Raw genomic sequence first — 20,919 nt, forward strand, 5'->3', positions numbered from 1 at the left:
CCACAAACAGGGGGAAGGGGGCACACACTGACTGAGCTTGTCCCTGCTTGCCACACATGGGGGGAGGGGGTATAACCCGTTTTCAGTTGGCTCCGCCCCCTTGTCGGAAGCCATGCCCCTTTTTCGAAGGCCGAAGGCGCGCGCCCTGTTCCTCCTTCCCATACTGAAAAGTTGGGAGGTATGCAATGACTGAGCTTGTCCCTGCTTGCCACAAATGGGGGAGGGGGGTATGCAATAACTGAGCTTGTCCCAGCTTGCCACTTATGGGCGAGGGGGGTATACAATGACTGAGCTTGTCCCTGCTTGCCACAAACAGGGGGAAGGGGGCACACACTGACTGAGCTTGTCCCTGCTTGCCACACGTGGGGGGAGGGGGTATACACTGACTGAGCCTCATCCTGCTTGCCACACATGGGGGAAGGGGGTATGCACTGACTGATCCTGGTCCTGCTTGCCACACATGGGGGGAGGGGGCATACACTGACTGAGCCTCGTCCTGCTTGCCACACATGGGGGGAGGAGGTATGCACTGACTGATCCTGGTCCTGCTTGCCACACATGGGGGGAAGGGGCATACACTGACTGAGCCTGGTCCTGCTTGCTACAAAGTGGGGTTGGGCATACACTAACTGAGCTTGTCCCAGCTTGCAACAAACTGAGGGTGGGGAGGGTATACACTTACTGAGCCTGTCCTTGTTTGCTACAAATGGGGCAAATGCCACTGACTGAGCCTGGCCCAGCTTGAAACAATAGGGAGGGTGACAAAAATATAGTGCTATGGATTGCTTGAGAAGGGGGGCCCATATCGGTGTCTTGCTTAGGGCCCCATGAGGTCTAAATCCACCTCTGCGAGTGAGTGGCCCTATGCACATTCCTACATGCATACCGGCATTACCAACTCCGGCATGCGTGCGCAGAGCAGAGGGATGCATCACACCCAGAATGCCCTGCGTCATGCATCCTGTCCATAGAGGCTGATTGTGAGCCGGCGTCCGTGTGTGCATCGTTTGCTGCAGTGATGTCTGTGACTTTATGCTGTTACTAATATAAGCCCTTCACTAATGTGTCTGATTGTGTAAGGACTGAGACACCCAATCTGCGAGCCTTTAGATGGAACCATCAGACAACACCATCGAAACTTGCACCAGCCCCATATTAGGTGCAGACTCTCCATCTGACCGTGGCCAGCAATGCAATGTGGAGCTTTACACGAGTGGCTACAGGGGTACAAGTAGGATTTTTGATAGGAGGGAGGTTTACGCCTGTGCCTTTCACCAATATATCCATTTGCTGTCTCTGCACATATTGTACCAATGCAATACGCTGTATATAAGATAGCGACCACGATAGCTGCATCGTTCTCTGGAAATGCCCCCTGCCCTGCCCAAAGGGATCTGTGCAAGTTCTTACGCAGAGCAGGGAATGGCTAACTTTACATATGAATCAGTTAGCCGCGATAACGCTAAGTTTTCTCCGGCTAAAACTTTCTGGACTCATCGCATGAATTTGCCGCTTATCGCATGGATGCGCGCTCCCGTTTATCGTGCGATCCATTTACAAAACAGGCGATGACACATTCACACGATAATTCTTGCAGGGATGACAGGCGAAAAATACAGGTGAAAATTGAGAAATCAGCCCGTACCCCCAAAAAAGGTAAACTAATATTGGGTAACAGTATAGAAGTATTTTATTGGCCATAACCAAAGGGTTTGGAGTTCTTAAATAGTGTCACATGGCTGTTATACGCATATTTCTATAACAGTAAAAAAAAAAGAAATACATTTGTTTTGGCCAAAGGTAATGCTCTAGTTAAATTAGGGGTACATAAAATGGGGGTAAGTATATTTTTGAGTCATTTTAGGGCACTTTTAAAAAAAATACCCCTGCTGCAATGTAATGTTTAAAACACCTACCCCAACAATACAGCTCCCCCAAAATACCTAACCCATTACTTTGAATCCATTTTCCTGCACTTTTGACTTTTTCACCCCAAAAATTACGTAATTATTGGCCCAAATAAGCTAATTTTTTTTTTGGCCTAATTAGTCATTAAGGGGGGTGTCCCAGGGGTTCGGCACCAAGTCCTAACATTTTAGACCAAAAAAGGGGATTTTGCACAACTTTTCATCTACTCAGAGACGGTGAAGACTAATTTGTGATAATTGCTATGGAAACTTCGGGCCGCGGCTAATTAGATAGCACGATAACCATTTTTGGAGAAAAGTTTTCAAAAGTGGAAACTTTTCGCCGAAAATCGGGTTATCGCTGCTAATTGGATACCCCCCATAGTATCCTTCGACTGCATAAGGAGATTTGTTGAATCTAATACAAAGACAATTCTATATTAATCTGGTTAACCATTTATATTTACTGACTTTGTTATGTGCCTGATCAGCACCTCTTTAATAGTGCAATTTAATATAATCAATTTATGATTGAAGGATTATGTTAATTTTCATGTGCTTTTATTGTATTGTTTTTTTGTATGAATTTAATGATCACTGAGATTAATTATCTGTATTCATATAAATTGCTACAGTATTTTGTTTTTATTAAGATTATTTATTTATTTATATAATTAATTTATATTTATTTCGGTATTTTTATGTGCAATATTTAATAAATACGTTTATATACGAGATGCAGTCTGGACAACGACAGGCACTATCCAGCCTGCCGATATCCTGACACTGACATTTCGACGTGGGACTAAAGATAGGCATCGAAATCCAGACGCCTATCATTAGCCCCACTACAAAATACCGACACCCAGCTTACTGAACGAAGGTAAGATGGGTGTCTTAGCATCTAGCCGCGGGGGGGGAGGGTTAGGTTTAGGGACCCCCTAGGGTAGGGAAAGCGGTGTTAGGGTTAGGTACCACTAGGGGGGGTTAGGTTTAGGCACCAGTTGGGGAGGTTAGGCACCACTAAGTGAGGGTTAGGGGGGGAGAGGGGAGGGTTAGGTTACTCACCAGCCCCAGTCGGGAATTAGGTCCGCCGGGGTTCAGCTGTCGGTACTTGATCCGGCGGCTATTCAGCCACCGGCATTAAATACTGATTCCTTATATACTACTATTAGTTTAATCCATTATCCCTACAAAGGCGCGGTAAGCTTTTTGAAGTTTTGTTCCATGTGAGGTTGGCAATTACCTCTTATTTAATTACTGCTGCAGTAGTGCCTGTTTTCCCAATTTGTTTTAGTGCTGGGTGTCTCTGTTAGCAGGCAATCCAAAACCTACTGTCACTTCGGGTTATAAAATCCAAGCACCGAACCGGGGAAAGATCCGAACTGAGACTCGGTTCAACTCAGAACCCCTAAATTCGATTGTTGTCGGTTCCCTGGTTACCGAACCTGCACATCTCTAATATATATGTTTGTGCCGACTGTGGCCTCACTTTCCTGTTCTTAGCTGACAGCAGAGGAACAGTATGAGGTCTCCTGCAGCTTTAGCCAATCCGCATCAAGGTTTGACATTTTGCGATCTCAAATACTGTATACTCTTCTGCACACTTCTGGTGTAACATATGGTTATAGAATTACTGTCGAGCTTCTTTACAGCATAAACCAGTCTGGTGTTTCTCCCCTGACCTCTCATTAACAAGGCGTATTTGCCCACAGAACTGCCTCTCACTGGATAATTTTTGTTTCTTTCGCACCATTGTCTGTAAATTCTAGAGACTGTTCTGTGTGATAATTCCAGGAGATCATCGGTTTATGAGATACTCTAACTATCCCATCAGGCACCAATAATCACCCCTCATCAAAACTTTTATTGCACCATTCAGGTGTTTGGACTGAACAACAGCTCAACAACTGAACCTCTTAACTATGTCTTGGCAGGTATACAGCATACTTGAATAAAGTGGTCACTGCGTATATACTGTATAGTGCTGTCCCTGCTGCTGACAATATCTTTTATGCAGAAAATGTCACAAATGTAATTGCTAGAGCAGAAATATGTCCAGGTCAATCTGGAGAGGAATTAATTGTACATATTTTTATTACAGGTCAAATAGACATTTTACAGGTTTCCATGGTGCCTTGTTCTCTGCCTCATTCCCGTCTCTCAGGGAGCTCGTTATGGGTGCAGACTGAGCATTTCAAACCCCTCCTTAATATCTGAAGATGGTGATATCGTAATAGGAGCCGTGATACCTTTCCATACAGACAGGATTACCCAAATGATTACGTTCCGGGAGACCCCTCCAGAGGATGTCTGTACCTGGTAAATATCATTGTATTGTGTTCTATTATTATTGTGTTAAATGATGTCACTTACTGTGTGTGTTTTAGGTGATTCTCAGCCTCAGATGGAGCTTTTCAAACACACCCACGACAGTTCCTATGACACCTGGATAATACAGGGTGGTTGTGTCCAACTCAGAATAAGATAGACATAGTGCTGCATGTTAAAAGCCGCCATTTGCTTCTGTGCAGGGTGATTCAGCAGAGGACGCAGATTCCCGATATCTGAGAATCTACTCATGCACAGGACCGGTACTGTGAATGTGCATCCTGTGTGATCGCACGTAGAGCAGCAGCAAACTGTCAGTGATTGACAGTGTGCTGTTGTTTGTGGACGGGGAGGGGGCAGTGATGGCCTCCCTTTCCCAAAACGGAGGTGTGTCGCAGCCATTGAAGGGGGAGGGAAGAGGGCAGGATCTCCATCGGCAGATAGAGATTTCCTGACCTCTTTGTTGCATCTGTGGTAACCGGCTTGCGTGACCACATGGGTCAATCAGCTGGCTAATGGAATCAAGATTATACAATACTGCGTCCTAGGATGCAGCTTGGATCAGTAATGCATACAAGAGGCAGGACACTTCCTGCTGCATTACCATAATAGTGCATTTGTGTCCTCTGCTGAATAACCCCAAGAGATCCATCAGATTCAACATCAGCCTCATTGTTCAGGTTATTTACAAAATGGACAACTCATGACTTCCATCATAGCACTCAGTATTGCAGAGCAAGATGGCGCTGTATATAGGAGCAGATGGTAGCAATGGTTGATGGGAGCAGGTGGGCGTCCCTTGCTCAGATAGTATTTGATCACTGTCCTGGAATTGCGAGGATATCGTCCGGCCTCCAGGACAGTGTGCAACCCTCCTGCAGTCCAGCACTTTCATGGTGATCTAGGCAGGTCTGGGGGTGAGATGATACAATTTGTTGTGTATCACATCGTTGTGGCCATGCCCACAGCAATGTAATGCCGGGAATTGTGCGGTCATCCCCCCACTCTCCATGGACCTCCTGGATCTCATCTTCCCAAAGTTGGCAAGTATTCCCTTGCTTATGAAGTAGGTGCACTGGGTAATCTAGGTTTGCTGAGTAATGCAAAAAAAGAAGTTTCATTTGAGGAGTCAGACTGCTAAAATGACATTAAAATTAAGTTTTAACTAACTTTTTGCAGAAGGGCTCAGAATTTTTTTTCACTGTACAAGAACACTTGAGATTTTCACCAGACATCTGGTCTTGTCCTATAATTTTATAATTTTCCAGTTCTGCTTCTCATTTTACCCAATGTGAAAAACAATGTCATACACAGGTTGGCAAATTGTGTTATGTAATGGTAATGCCACATCCCTAGGTTGTGAATTCTTTGTTGTCTTCCCGATATTTTCTCATTTTAGATATAGTACCTACAGTACATTTAGATACTTTAAAAGCATGACCTGTAATGCAATACAGAATACCATAAATGGATCTCTTATTTTACTGTTTAGGTTCTTACTTGAAAGCTATCAGCATTACAAGGCATTGCGGTTCGCAGTGGAGGAAATCAATAACAATCCAGAACTTCTATCAAACATCACCCTGGGTTTCCTAGCCTATGACTCCTGTTCAGTACTGCACAAGGAGCTGGAGGGAACACTGGCAATGGTCACCGGACATAGTCAAGCCATACCCAATTATTTATGGTTGGGAAGGCCACCATTGGCTGCGATCCTTGGACATTCAATGTCCACTTACTCCATCCTTATGGCTCATATCCTGGGGCTGTACAAATACCCACAGGTACAATTTTAAATTGCATTTGCATGGAGTGCTTCCTATTTAAAAGCAGATTTGTGAATACTGAAAACCTGTCACTATATACTAGAGATGTGCGGTTCGGTTCTACAGAAATCCGAATTTACCCGAATTTCGTGAATCTGGGTAAATCCAAGTCACGGTTCTAATCTCCTGATTAGATCCGGGTAAATCCAGGTCGCTGTTCTGATCTTTTTGCGGTTCTGAATTCGGATTTTAAATCTGAATTTCGGGGTTTGTATTGCATAAATGTCATGATTTTAGCTGTTTTTAAAACTTTCCAGATCCAAAATCAAAACACTTGAGGGTGGTTTGCAAAACCAAATCCAGATCCAGAACCTTGAAGGAGATACAGATCCAAAACCAAAACACAGGGGTCAGCGCACATCCCTACTTTATACAATAGAATTATTAACTTTGTTGGCTGAACCAATATTCACGAAAATACAACCTATTAATTCACTGCGAATCATTGATATTAGGCACATATTGACCTAGGGGTGAGCGGGTTCGGATTTCTGAAATCCGAACCCCCCCGAGCCCCCCCGATCCGAGTCCGATCCGAGTCAGGCTCGACTTTTCCCGCCTGACTCGGATCTGAAATCGAGGCAAAACGTCATCTTCCCGCCTTCCGAGTCTCGCGGGTTTTGGATCCTATATAAGGTACACACGTCGGCGCCATTTTCTCACTCGGCTGTGGACAGTGAAGAGGGAGGGTGGGAGTTAGGGCTGTGTAGTGTAGTGTAGTGTAGTGCTGCTGTTGTCCACTACTTCAAAGTCCATAGGGGCTGGCTGTGTTGTGCTGTGCTGCTGTTGTTAATAGGGGCTGTGTCCACTACTTCAAAGTCCATAGGGGCTGGCTGGACTGTGTTGTGCAGTCAGTTCTCCATAGGGGCTGTGTCCACTCCAAAGTCCTGTGCAGTGTCCCAGTCCTAAAGGAGTGCTGTAGTGTTGTCCAGGGGGTGCTCTGTCCATCAGGGGTGCTCCCCCCAAGTGCTAAAAAAATAATATATTTTCTGTGTTTGTGAATTGTGTGCGCAGTAGCCGCACGTGCATCAACAAAGTAGTGCCAAGCGTGCGCCTGTGTCATAAGTAAAGGGCCGGCTGGCTTGACCGTTAAGGGTGCTGTAACCCCCGAAAGTACACTCCAGTCCAAACCAAAAAAAAATTATTTTCTGTGTTTGTGAATTGTGTGCGCAGTAGCCGCACGTGCATCAACAAAGTAGTGCCAAGCGTGCGCCTGTGTCATAAGTAAAGGGCCGGCTGGCTTGACCGTTAAGGGTGCTGTAACCCCCGAAAGTACACTCCAGTCCAAACCAAAAAAAAAATTATTTTCTGTGTTTGTGAATTGTGTGCGCAGTAGCCGCACGTGCATCAACAAAGTAGTGCCAAGCGTGCGCCTGTGTCATAAGTAAAGGGCCGGCTGGCTTGACCGTTAAGGGTGCTGTAACCCCCGAAAGTACACTCCAGTCCAAACCAAAAAAAATATTATTTTCTGTGTTTGTGAATTGTGTGCGCAGTAGTCGCACGTGCATCAACAAAGTAGTGCCAAGCGTGCGCCTGTGTCATAAGTAAAGGGCCGGCTGGCTTGACCGTTAAAGGGTGCTGTAACCCCCAAAGTACACTCCAGTCCAAACCAAAAAAAAAATTATTTTCTGTGTTTGTGAATTGTGTGCGCAGTAGCCACACGTGCATCAACAAAGTAGTGCCAAGCGTGCGCCTGTGTCATAAGTAAAGGGTCGGCTGGCTTGACCGTTAAGGGTGCTGTAACCCCCGAAAGTACACTCCAGTCCAAACCAAAAAAAAAATTATTTTCTGTGTTTGTGAATTGTGTGCGCAGTAGCCGCACGTGCATCAACAAAGTAGTGCCAAGCGTGCGCCTGTGTCATAAGTAAAGGGCCGGCTGGCTTGACCGTTAAGGGTGCTGTAACCCCCGAAAGTACACTCCAGTCCAAACCAAAAAAAATATTATTTTCTGTGTTTGTGAATTGTGTGCGCAGTAGTCGCACGTGCATCAACAAAGTAGTGCCAAGCGTGCGCCTGTGTCATAAGTAAAGGGCCGGCTGGCTTGACCGTTAAAGGGTGCTGTAACCCCCAAAGTACACTCCAGTCCAAACCAAAAAAAAAATTATTTTCTGTGTTTGTGAATTGTGTGCGCAGTAGCCGCACGTGCATCAACAAAGTAGTGCCAAGCGTGCGCCTGTGTCATAAGTAAAGGGCCGGCTGGCTTGACCGTTAAGGGTGCTGTAACCCCCGAAAGTACACTCCAGTCCAAACCAAAAAAAAAAATATTTTCTGTGTTTGTGAATTGTGTGCGCAGTAGCCGCACGTGCATCAACAAAGTAGTGCCAAGCGTGCGCCTGTGTCATAAGTAAAGGGCCGGCTGGCTTGACCGTTAAAGGGTGCTGTAACCCCCGAAAGTACACTCCAGTCCTAACCAAAAAAAAATTATTTTCTGTGTTTGTGAATTGTGTGCGCAGTAGCCGCACGTGCATCAACAAAGTAGTGCCAAGAGTGCGCCTGTGTCATAAGTAAAGGGCCGGCTGGCTTGACCGTTAAGGGTGCTGTAACCCCCGAAAGTACACTCCAGTCCAAACCAAAAAAAAAATTATTTTCTGTGTTTGTGAATTGTGTGCGCAGTAGCCGCACGTGCATCAACAAAGTAGTGCCAAGCGTGCGCCTGTGTCATAAGTAAAGGGCCGGCTGGCTTGACCGTTAAGGGTGCTGTAACCCCCGAAAGTACACTCCAGTCCAAACCAAAAAAAAAATTATTTTCTGTGTTTGTGAATTGTGTGCGCAGTAGCCGCACGTGCATCAACAAAGTAGTGCCAAGCGTGCGCCTGTGTCATAAGTAAAGGGCCGGCTGGCTTGACCGTTAAGGGTGCTGTAACCCCCGAAAGTACACTCCAGTCCAAACCAAAAAAAAAATTATTTTCTGTGTTTGTGAATTGTGTGCGCAGTAGCCGCACGTGCATCAACAAAGTAGTGCCAAGCGTGCGCCTGTGTCATAAGTAAAGGGCCGGCTGGCTTGACCGTTAAGGGTGCTGTAACCCCCGAAAGTACACTCCAGTCCAAACCAAAAAAAAAATTATTTTCTGTGTTTGTGAATTGTGTGCGCAGTAGCCGCACGTGCATCAACAAAGTAGTGCCAAGCGTGCGCCTGTGTCATAAGTAAAGGGCCGGCTGGCTTGACCGTTAAGGGTGCTGTAACCCCCGAAAGTACACTCCAGTCCAAACCTAAAAAAAAATAATTTTCTGTGTTTGTGAATTGTGTGCGCAGTAGCCGCACGTGCATCAACAAAGTAGTGCCAAGCGTGCGCCTGTGTCATAAGTAAAGGGCCGGCTGGCTTGACCGTTAAAGGGTGCTGTAACCCCCGAAAGTACACTCCAGTCCAAACCAAAAAAAAATTATTTTCTGTGTTTGTGAATTGTGTGCGCAGTAGCCGCACGTGCATCAACAAAGTAGTGCCAAGCGTGCGCCTGTGTCATAAGTAAAGGGCCGGCTGGCTTGACCGTTAAGGGTGCTGTAACCCCCGAAAGTACACTCCAGTCCAAACCTAAAAAAAAATTATTTTCTGTGTTTGTGAATTGTGTGCGCAGTAGCCGCACGTGCATCAACAAAGTAGTGCCAAGAGTGCGCCTGTGTCATAAGTAAAGGGCCGGCTGGCTTGACCGTTAAAGGGTGCTGTAACCCCCGAAAGTACACTCCAGTCCAAAGCCAAACCAAAAAAAAATTATTTTCTGTGTTTGTGAATTGTGTGCGCAGTAGCCGCACGTGCATCAACAAAGTAGTGCCAAGAGTGCGCCTGTGTCATAAGTAAAGGGCCGGCTGGCTTGACCGTTAAAGGGTGCTGTAACCCACAAAGTACACTCCAGTCCGAACCAAAAAAAAATTTATTTTCTGTGTTTAGCCGCACGTATATATCAAATCGATATAACATAAATGGAGGACCAAACTTTCTCCGATAAAAATAAAATAGAGAAAGATCAAGAACCACTTCCTCCTAGTGCTGAAGCTGCTGCCACTAGTCATGACATAGACGATAACATGCCATCAACGTCGTCTGCCAAGGCCGATGCCCAATGTCATAGTAGAGGGCACATACAATCCCAAATGGCAAAGTTCAGGAAAATGACCTTGAAAAAGACATTTAAATCAGCTGAAGAGAAACGTAAACTTGCCAATATGCCATTTACGACACGGAGTGGCAAGGAACGGCTAAGGTCGATCCCTAGTATGTTCATGACTAGTGGTTCAGCTTCACATGACGATGGAAGCCCTCCTCCCACTAAAAAAATCAAAAGAGTTAAGCTGGCAAAAGCACAGCGAAGAACTGTGCTTTCTAAGAAGATATCACAAATCCCCAAAGAGAGTCCAAGTGTGGTGGTGGTTGCGATGCCTGACCTTCCCAGCACTGGACGGGAAGAGGTGGCTCTTTCCACCATTTGCACGCCCCCTGCAAGTGCTGAAAGGAGCACCCACAGTCCACTTGCTGATATGCAAATTGAAGATGTCACTGTTGAAGTACAACAGGATGAGGATACTGGTGTAGCTGGCGCTGAGGAGGAAGTTGGCGAGGAGGATTCTGATGGTGATGTGGTTTGTTTAAATCAGGCTCCAGGGGAGACAGTTGTTGTCCGTGGGATGAAAAAGCCCATCACGGTCATGCCTGGGCAGAAGACCAAACATTCCACCTCTTTGGTCTGGCAATATTTCTATCCAAATCCGGACAACAACTGTCTTGCCATATGTACCATATGTAAAGGTGAAATAAGTAGGGGTAGGGACGTCAACCACCTAGGAACATCCTCCCTTATACGGCACCTGCAGCGCGTTCATAAAAAGTTACTGTCAAGTTCAGAAACTTTGGCTCAGACCGTAAGCAGTCCAGGGACACCTAAATCCCGTTGTCCTGTTGTATCCAAGCGCCTGCAAACCACACCGTCAACTCCCTCCTCGTCAATTTCCTCCTTAGTCAGGATCGGAAGTAGTCCTGCAGGCCATATCACTGGCATGACTGACTCTCCTATCCGGGATTCCTCCGGAGGATCCTGCATTGCTACGCCTACTGCTGCCGCTGCTGCTGTTGCTGCTGCTGCTGGGAGTCGTTCATCATCCCAGAGAGGAAGTAGGAACACCACTACTTTTACTAAACAATTGACCCTCCAACAGTCCTTAGCGAGGAGGATGAAGTACGACAGCAGTCATCCTGAAGCAAAACGTATAACTGAGGCCTTGACTGCTATGTTGGTGTTAGACGTGCGTCCGGTATCCGCCATTAGTGCAGTGGGATTTAGACAATTGATGGAGGTAGTGTGTCCCCGGTTCCAAATCCCGTCTAGATTCCACTTCACTAGGCAGGCGATACCGAGACTGTACAGAAACGTCAGAAAAAGTGTCCTCAGTGTCCTGAAAAATGCCGTTGTACACAATGTCCACTTAACCACGGACATGTGGACAAGTGGAACAGGGCAGACTAAGGACTATATGACTGTGACAGCCCACTGGGTAGATGTATCACCTTACGCAGCAACAGCAGCAGCGTCACCAGTAGCAGCATCTCAGAAACGCCAGCTCGTTACAAGGCAGGCTACGCTGTGTATCACCGGTTTCAGTAAGAGGCACACCGCCGACAACCTCTTAGAGAAACTGAGGGAAATCATCGCCCAGTGGCTTACCCCACTTAGACTCTCCTGGGGATTTGTGATATCTGACAACGCCACCAATATTGTGCGGGCATTACATCTGGGCAAATTCCAGCACGTCCCATGTTTTGCTCACACAATAAACTTGGTGGTGCAGAATTTTCTGAAAAGCGACAGGGGCGTGCAGGAGACGCTTTGGGTGGCCCGAAAAATTTCTGGCCACTTTCGCCATTCAGCGACTGCGTGCCGAAGACTGGAGCGCCAGCAAACACTCTTGAACCTGCCCCGCCATCACCTGAAGCAAGAGGTTGTGACGCGGTGGAACTCAACCCTCTATATGCTTCAGAGGATGGAGGAGCAGCAAAAGGCCATACAAGCCTATACATCCACCTATGACATAGGCAAAGGAGGGGGTATGCACCTGACTCAAGCGCAGTGGAGAATGATTTCCGTGTTGTGCAAGGTTCTTCAGCCCTTCGAACTTGCCACACGTGAAGTCAGTTCAGACACTGCCAGCTTGAGTCAGGTCATTCCCCTCATCAGGCTTTTGCAGAAGCAGCTGGAGAAAGTGAAGGAGGAGCTAAGACGGAGCGATTCCGCTCGGCATGTGGGACTTGTGGATGAAGCCCTTCATTCGCTTTGCCAGGATTCCAGGGTGGTCAATCTGTTGAAATCAGACCACTACATTTTGGCCACCGTGCTCGATCCTAGGTTTAAAGCCTATGTGGTGTCTCTCTTTCCGGCCGACACAAGCCTGCAGAGGTGCAAAGACCTGCTGGTGAACACACTGTCAGCTGAAGCGGAACGTGACACGTCAACGGCTCCTTCTTCATTTTCTCCCGCAACTGGGGCTGCCAGGAAAAAACTTAGGTATCCTAAGCAACCCGCTGGCGGTGATGCAGGGCAGGCAGGACCAAGTTTGGACATCTGGTCCGGACTGAAGGACCTGGCAACAATTTCTGACATGTCTACTGTCACTGCATATGATACTGTCACCATTGACAGAATGGTGGAGGATTACATCGGTGACAGCATCCAAGTAGGCATGTCAGACAGTCCATACCTGTACTGGCAGGAAAAAGAGGCAATTTGGAGGCCCCTGTACAAACTGGCTCTATTTTACCTGAGTTGCCCCCCCTCCAGTGTGTACTCCGAAAGAGTGTTTAGTGCAGCCGGGAACCTTGTCAGCGAAAGGCGTAGGAGGTTGCTTCCACAGAATGTGGAGAAGATGATGTTCATCAAAATGAATTATCAGCTCTTCCAGGGAGACCAGCCTCCAGAAGGTACAGAGGGACCTGTGGTGGTGGATTCAAGTGGGGACGAGTTAATACTTTGTGAGGATGAGGATGTACACACTGAAGAGGGTGAGGAATCGGTGGATGAGGAGGATGAGGATGACATCTTGCCTCCGTAGAGCCAGTTTGTGCAGGGACACATTAATTGCCAGCTTGTTTTGTGGGGGCCCAAACGAACCAATCATTTCAGCCACAGTTGTGTGGCAGACCCTGGCGCTGAAATGATTGATTTGTTAAAGTGTGCATGTCCTGTTTATACAACATAAGGGTGGGTGGGAGGGCCCAAGGACAATTCCATCTTGCACCTCTTTTTTTCTTTGCATTATGTACAGTTTGGGGCCTAGTTTTTCTAACTGCCATCCTGCCTGCCACTGCAGTGTCACTCCTAGATGGGTCACGTGTTTGTGCCGCCCACTCGTGTCGCTTAGCATAGTCATCCAGCTACCTCGGTGCAACCTTTTGGACATAAAAACACTATTGTGAGGTGTGAGGTGTTCAGAATAGACTGGAAATGAGTGGAAATTAAGGTTATTGAGGTTAATAATAGCATAGGAGCAGAAAAACCTACAAATTCTGTGATTTTAGCTGTTTTTATGCTTTTTTTCAAAAAAATACAGATCCAAAACACAAAACCCAGAACCCAAAACACGGAAGGGTGGTTTTGGCAAAACCAATCCAGATCCAAAACACGAAGAAAGATCCAGATCCAAAACCAAAACACAAAACACGAAAAGTGGCCGGTGCACACCCCTATATTGACCACATATTGACCATAATGTATGAGACAAGACCAGTACATACTTGCCTATTCTTCCAAAATGTCCAGGAGACTCCTGAATTTCAGGGACAACCAGATCCCATCCACTTGCCCAGTGAAGTTGGCAGTCTGGTGGATTTATGGCAAGAATAGTGGTGACTGGTGTCATTGTGTCACCACCCTTGCTGCACAATGACTGGTGGCAGTGTAACAGTAGGTGGTGGGGTTGGAATCTTGCAATTCACCTTACCAAACCTCCAGAGTCTCCCAACTGGAGCTCCCAATCTGTAATATCCCAATTGGCATCATCAAAATATTGATACATATGCACTGGTTCATGGTTAACTGGTTGCCTTCTCTGGAATATTAGTCTTACCCTACATAATGCCTACTATCTGATATTGGGCAATGTGTATTGATGATGTGTTCATTCTTTCCATTCGACACTCATGACATTTGCCTCTTCCAACTTCTTCGAGTAGCTGCCTTTTTTCATCTCCCTGGCCTTCACTCAAATTTCCTCCATCACTTGGCTTCCTGGCTCTTAATCTTCAAATGGGCTCTCAAGACCCATTTCTTCCTTAATGCTTTCCAGCGATCATCCTAACCCACTACTCTATGCTCCTTCCTCACTATCTAGCCCATCTGTGTCACCCCTGTTTGTCTTACCCTCCCCTTTAGAATGTAATCTCTCGCGAGCAGGGCCCTCTTCCCTCACATGCTTCTTCTTGCCTTACTTTTACTTTCATTTACAATGGCACCTAAAACTTGGTAACTGACACCCTGCTGCTTATTTAGGTGTTATGCAGCATTATTTATAAATCATGTACTTGTCCTGCATCGTCTGTACTGTTACTAACTGTTGTCTTGTGTGCTCATTTGTTTCTGCACTTTGTAAGGCGCTGCGGAACTCTTGTGGCGCCATATAAATAAAGGATAATAATAATAATAATCTCCTACTTAACTGCTTTTAGTTCTGCCATAATTCTTGATCAAAAACTTGCCAAAGAGCTCTACCATAAACTACAGTTCTGGCAATGTCATCACTTCCAGGTTTATAACCCAGCCGATGTAATGCTGCACATGCACTAGTGGTCATTATCAGTGAGGGATCCTTTGCGATATTATAGCCAATATGCTACAATGGCTAACTCCATCTAAAGATGGCATTAGCTTTTGGGGCCAAGTTACAGAAAGTGTACAGTACTGTAGCTTTCTAGAGGTTGGTGAAATCTTCCAGATAACCCCACAGAAACCCGCGGTGACTGCTGTACTGAGTGACCGCAGCAGACACTAGACCCTGATCATACAATTGGGGGAACTGAAAGTGATGCAGAAAAACTGCTAAAGTATTACTGCAAAATTAGTTGATACATCTTGTCCATTGTATTATATTAATGGGATAAATAACTTGGCTACCATGTTTTAATAAACAATATGTTTGTTGTACTGTATTTCAGTTTCATCCCTCATGTTATCCATTATTGTATTCTTAATTAAACTTCTCCCTCTCCTACTATTACAGATAAGTTATTATGCAACAAGTGCTCTACTAAGTGACCTTTCAATCACAGGGTTTGGCTCAACTGGTATTGCATTTTGGATGGACATGGGTGGGGTTGGTGGCAATGGGAAATGACTATGGACAGCAGGGAATTCATATTATCACACAAGAAATTCAAAAGGCTGGAGCTTGTGTGGCCTTCACCCAATTCATTCTTCTCAATCGAGCAGATAGGAATGCTCCTTATGTTTCTAGAATCATAAAACAGTCCACAGTCAAGGCTATAATTGTTTTTTCCATTGATGTCTTCTTTGTCCCACTCATTGATGAGATGATTAGCATGAATGTCACTGGGAAGATATTTGTAGCAAGTTAGGCTTGGTCCACCTCATCTATACTCCTAGAGGAAAAATATTCTAATATACTATCTGGCTCTATCGGCTTCGCTTTCCATAGTTCAACACTCTCGGGATTTCAACAGTATTTAGAAAGGACCCATCCACTTTACACAAAAGGCGACATGGTAACAAGAATATTTTGGGAAAAGATGTTTGGATGCAAGTTCATTGATGATAGAAATCCAATATGGAATTTAACTACAACGTTGTGTACAGGAAATGAATCTCTAACTACTGTTGACAATGCGTACACCGATGTGTCCAACCTTAGAATGTCGCACAATATTTACACATCTACTCACATTATAGCCAACTCGCTGCACAACCTTCATTCATGTCAACAGTGGAGTGGACCTTTCTACAATGGGAGCTGTGCAACGCTACATAACTTCAAGCCTTGGCAGGTACCAGTTCCTGCACTGTTTGTATTATTATTATTATTATTATTATTATTATTAACAAAGAAAAAATATAAAATGATTCTGTTGACCCTAAAGTAGAGATGTCTGGGTCCAGTTTTCTGAAATCTGAACACAACCAAATTTAGGAGTAGTACCCAGTAAATGTTCGGATTCACTTTTGTGACCCAATTCGAACTGTATCCTGGTTTGGATCTGTTGCTGGCTCGAAACTCTGATTTAAAAACTGAAATCGGATTTTGGATTTGGACATTTTAGCTGTTTTTATTGATTTTTAATTGATTTTCATCCAAAACTAAAATACGAACATGAAACCAGATACAAAACCAAAAACACGGTGATCCGCGCACATCTCCACCCTAAAGTAATATGATAGACTCCGTTCTGGTATAGGAATGGTTGAATCAGCTTGGAATGTGTCTAGGCATGACCTACCTTCAAGATTATTGACAATGTGAAAAACATTTCTGGAAGTTTTGGATGGCTTAGTGTGAGTTATATAAAAATGAAGGTTTGGTGACCATCAACATCGGTTCTAAGGAAGTTATTGACCTTGACATTCTGAAGCTGCCTCAAGCCTCCAGTTCCTTTATTCAGGTTACAGCTTTAGTAATTGCTGGCCATTTAATGCATACAGCATTGGTACAGTGATGATATTTGTTGCCAGAATGGATATAAACAAAATGATTAGGCAAGAGATTAAGGATAGTTGATGGAGTGTGGTGATAATTCCACAGATTGAGAGCTGCTCCATAACAAAAACTTTCTAGACATTTTTTCCCAATATGGAATTATTGTACAGTAGAAAATTTTTGGAAAAATATTTTGCTATAATTGTTTTTAGTGTATAAGAGTTGGTGCATTTTTCTTCTGGGCGCACTCAAAAATGAATAGATGATAGTGCCTGAAAAATATCGACTTTAAAAATATTCCTATTTAATCACATGTATTTACTTTCCACCGATCCAAACATGATCTCATATGTGAATTATACAGGTTGGTCTCTTTCAATCTGCAACTAACACGCTACATCCAGAATGTCCGTGTAAAACTGGAACATGGAAGAGAGGTCTTCTTTGATAAAAATGGGGATCCCCCGGCTGCATATGACATTGTTAACTGGCAGCAAGGTGACCATGGGGACATGAAGCAGGTTAAAGTTGGAAGCTATGATGCAGCAGTCATCAATGGTAGCATCCTGACCATCAACAGCAGTGCCGTGATGTGGGTGCCCCAACAGTATCAGGTACACTATGGATTCTAAAGATTCAATGTAAAACATTAAATATTAAAGGTACTATAGCTATCAATGGTCATTTTGAAATGCAAAGGGCACTCGTTATTCCAAATGCAGCAACTTTCTCAGTAAATGCAATGTCTCTGGAGCCATTTGATAAAATGTATTCTGCACGTGTTGGGTAAGATAGTTAATTTATCTAATTGCACAGTATTACAGAGTATGTTGGCACCATATCAATTAATGTTTTATATTATTAATAGTAAACTTGCCTGACATATTTGTAACGGGTTGGGTATGAGATGCTGGCTCAGGGGGACCCGGCGGTCAGAATCCCGATACCTGCATCCCAACAGGGTTAGGATACTGTCACTTGTCGTTTTTTATCCTAACCCATCCCATCTCCCTACCCCTAACCATTTCTCCCTGATGTCTAAAACTAACCCCCACCAGTGCCTAAACCTAACCTCCCCCTCCCCACACCCTAAACCTAACCCTCCCCCTAGTGCCTTACCATGTAACCTAACCCTCCCCTTAACCCCAGTACTTACCATCAGGATGCCGGCGGTCGGGATGCCGTTACCGGCAATAAGCTGTTTTGAACAAGACATAATTCGAATTCTTATTGGGTGGAATTCAATTAGCCCCATGAAGTTAATCGATGCTAATGCAGCGATTCAATTAGCCCTAATATATGGGGATTTATTTTTTGACAAAACTCTGCGAACCTTTTAACACCTATTAACTTCACTTAACACCTCTTTTTAACACTTGTTAAAAGGGGCTTCGGGTGAAAAAGGGAGTCTAATTGAATAACCTTAGGTGATAAAGCTAGATACTACATTCCTTTTTTGCCTGTACAAACATAACTGGCTGCATTGAATACCCCCTTTAGTTTTCAAATATGTGATTTATTGTTGCCCATTGCTACCAATCAGATCATTCTTATCATTTATCTAGCACCTTCTAGAAGATAATAGCTAGAATCTGATTGGTTGCTATGGACAACAACTCCACTTCTACAAACCCACACATTAGTAAATATACTCCCTAAAGAGGCCCAATATTGCATATCCTGACTCCACTGGGCAGGCATTAGCAGCATAGAATTTTTTTCCCCACTCATTTCACTTAGTGACTTGTGAATGGAAAGCCCTCAGAGGGAGCAAACTGCAAAGCCACAGCTGCGGCTGCAGACTGCCTTTCATACCCTCTTGACCAGTGGCATGTCACCCTGCTATAGTGGCTAGTGGCCCTCCTTAACACATTTTAAAAAGAGGTGTTAAGTAAACTCATAAAGTCTGTGAAAAGTTCACAGAGTTATGCGTTAACTGTGTGCTTTCATTCAAAAATAAATCCCTGTAAACTCAGGCTAATTGAATAGCTGCCTGCGATCGATTAGCATCCATTAACTCCACGGGGCTCATTGAGTTCTACCCAAAAAGAATTCGAATTATGCCTCGTTCAAAACAGCTGATTGGAAATTGAATCAAACGACTAAATAAATATCTTGTTTCCTCCAGGTTCCTTCATCAGTGTGCAGTGAGAGCTGTCTTCCAGGTTTAAGAAGGGTCACAATAAGAGGACAACCTGTCTGCTGTTACCAGTGAGTCCCCTGTCCGCATGGAGAGATCTCCAACCAAACTGGTGAGATGATCATACTGTACAACACCCGAAAATCTTAAGAAAATAGCTCTGGGTCTTCTAATTGTTTTACTTATTTTTTACACTCAGACTCCATTGACTGCTTTAGCTGTCCATGGGACAAATGGCCAAACTTGCTAAGAGACAGATGTGTTCCGAAGATGGTAGAGTTTCTCTCGTATGAGGAGCCCCTGGGTGCCACCCTTGCTGGTTCTGGCATTGCCTCGCTCACAGCACCACTTTCCATCTTGGCCCTCTACCTTAAAAAGAAGAATACCCCCATTATAAAAGCCAATAACTACACTTTAAGTTGTCTTCTCTTGGCATCTCTTTCCTGCTGTTTCCTCTCCTCTTTGACATTTATTGGATACCCTGAATCCAAAAAGTGCATAATTCGCCAGGCGGCCTTTGGCATGGCTTTTGCACTTTGTATTTCATGTGTTTTAGCCAAAACTTTTATGGTAGTTTTTGCTTTTATGGCCATAAAACCAGGAAGCAGTTTAAGAAAATGGGCCACACCACAAGCATCCTACATGATTATCCTTTGCTGCTCTTTCTTGCAGTTCATCATTTGTGCCTTATGGATGTCCATTTCTCCTCCATTTCCAGGGAATGACATCCAAACATACCCAGGAGTTATAATTGCGGAGTGTAAGGAGGGTTCTCCGGCTGCCTTCTGGTGCATGGTTGGCTTCCTGAGCCTCTTGACCTCCATTAGTTTCATTGTTGCCTTCTTAGCCAGAAGACTCCCTGGCAGCTTCAATGAGACCAAGTTCATTACCTTCAGCATGCTGGCCTTCCTGATTGTCTGGGTGTCCTACATCCCGGCCTCTCTCAGTGCACAGGGCAAATACAGTGTGGCCATGGAAGTCTTTGCAATAATATTCTCAACTTGGGCTCTCGTGATCTGCATGTTTCTAGATAAATGTTTCATTATACTGTTCAGACCAGACATGAACTCCAGGGACTATCTCAGGAGGATACAGAGCACAATGAAAACAGGCCAGGGTAGATAACACACAATCCAGTGTTAGATGCAAGTTTACCTGGGTTGTTTTGAAACAATGGGAATGCTGCTGCACTACCTACCACTTCTGGCCAGCGGACAACTGTATATGAAGCTATATTGCTTATTAACTTGACATAATAAGTTAAATAGTATAATATAATTATAAAATACATTTCTAACATTTTTTTATATATACAAAGCTGGAGAGTGATAAAAAATTATGTCATAATGTTGCCATGTAATGACAGTTGGTATGATCTCTGATCCCTCCCACGTGTGTCACCGATGTCACTTCCTGAGAGTTCCAGCATACAGTAACACACATTTGTTGCTTCCCATACCTACGCATCACATACCACCTTATGATGAAAACACATTAATAACATCACAGCACTATGTACAACCAAAAATGTATAACAGCGTAGAAGTAAGAAAAATGGCACACAGGGACCCATACAGAAAGAAAAAAAACACTCTGTAGAGGAGAAAAGGAGAAGATGTCCCACAAAGTACAATAGTAAGGATGAAAACAAAATAAAAGCAATGTTAAGGATAATCTCAGGGGTATTTTAAGAGAGGAGAGGGCCCATGTGCAAACTTAGTGCCGGCCCTCTTCTCACTGGCAATGCAGTAGATTCTGGCTTGGTGCGGGTCTCCGGGAAAATGGCACCCACTCCTTATTTCCAGGGGCATCTCTACTGCGCATGTGCAAGTCACTAGGAAAATTTTACAATCTCATACGACGATGAGACCGCAGGACTGCTGACCGAGAACTAGACAGGATGGAGATGTGGCAGTCCTTCCACTACTTGGTCTACCTGGAGTGTGGCTGCAGGACGATAGCAATAGCACAGATACAGACATGGAGCACTAGCAGTGACAGATCAATATGGTCATTGGTATGTCAGGGACTGAGGAGCAACTAAGTAGTCAGGCAATGAGTGTCTAGACAATACTACTTGCTGCAGGGCAG

General features: G+C 44.7%; 1 pseudogene; it reads left to right on the forward strand.

The window, feature by feature from the left end:
* Positions 1-19,953, forward strand: part of LOC148505899 (extracellular calcium-sensing receptor-like) — a 31,157-nt pseudogene extending 11,204 nt beyond the window's left edge.
* Positions 19,954-20,919: the final 966 nt, after the last annotated feature.

This window comes from Taudactylus pleione, unplaced genomic scaffold (assembly GCF_031769625.1).
Source record: "Taudactylus pleione unplaced genomic scaffold, aTauple2 ptg000435l, whole genome shotgun sequence".
NCBI classification, from domain to species: Eukaryota; Metazoa; Chordata; class Amphibia; order Anura; family Myobatrachidae; genus Taudactylus; species Taudactylus pleione.